At 41.2% G+C, this 918-nt stretch overlaps 1 protein-coding gene across 3 annotated transcripts in view; it reads left to right on the top strand.

The window, feature by feature from the left end:
• Nucleotides 1-918, top strand: part of LOC111874560 (E3 ubiquitin-protein ligase RNF13) — a 32,695-nt gene that overhangs the window by 9,504 nt on the left and 22,273 nt on the right. The window lies entirely within an intron of this gene.

The following is a 918-nucleotide window of genomic DNA, read 5'->3' as shown; positions in this document are numbered from 1 at the left end:
TTTCCAAATACTTGGAAGGATGCAAAAGTAATAACTTTACCTAAACCTGGCAAAGACCCGAAATTCCCACAAAATTTACGTCCAATTNCCTTGAAATTGAGAAAGGCCTGTGGAATTGACGGCATCCCAAATGAGCGCCTGAGGCACCTTCCCAGGCGACCATTGGTTCACTTAACTCATTTATTTATTCATTGTCTTCAGCTCTCTCATTTTCCAAATACTAGGAAGGATGCAAAAGTAATAACTTTACCTAAACCTGGCAAAGACAACAAAAACATATTGAAGAAAGAGGCCTGCTCAGCGCAAGCCAGTTTGGTTTTCGTGCACGTCACATCATGACATTGCAATGTATGAGGCTGGCAGACCACATAACTCTAAATTTCAACAATAAAATGTCTATGGCTGCGGTGTTCTTGGACATCGAAAAAGCCTTTGATACAACATGGCACTCAGGCTTGCTGTATAAGTTGTCAAAATTGGAATTCTCGAACAGTTTGATCAAGCTTATTGGGTCCTTTCTCAGTGTAAATTAATTGTTTCGGTTGAAGGTGAAATGTCAACCCCAAGGGAAATGCAAGCAGGAATGCCACAAGGTTCAGTCATTTCCCCTACTCTTTTCAATTTGTACATAAATGATGCCCCCCAAACACATGGTGTTCATCTGGCCCTCTTTGCGGACGACACCTGTCTGTATGCAACAGATCGCAAGGAGGGTTTTATTGTTAGAAAACTCCAGCGCAGTCTTAGCTCAATGGAGACGTGGTGTGAGCACTGGAATATTAAAATTAATGAAGATAAGACTCGGGGTCTACTCTCGTGGTCATCGACCGCCTGAGTCTTGTCTCACTCTAAATGGACGAAATATTCCATTTATAAATAGTGCAAAATATCTAGGTGTAATCTTCAATAAGAGAGTTA

This window comes from Cryptotermes secundus, unplaced genomic scaffold (genome assembly GCF_002891405.2).
Source record: "Cryptotermes secundus unplaced genomic scaffold, Csec_1.0 scaffold1009, whole genome shotgun sequence".
Taxonomy (NCBI): Eukaryota; Metazoa; Arthropoda; class Insecta; order Blattodea; family Kalotermitidae; genus Cryptotermes; species Cryptotermes secundus.
Note: the sequence above shows the minus strand (reverse complement) of the source record. Positions and strands in the feature narration are given on the sequence as shown.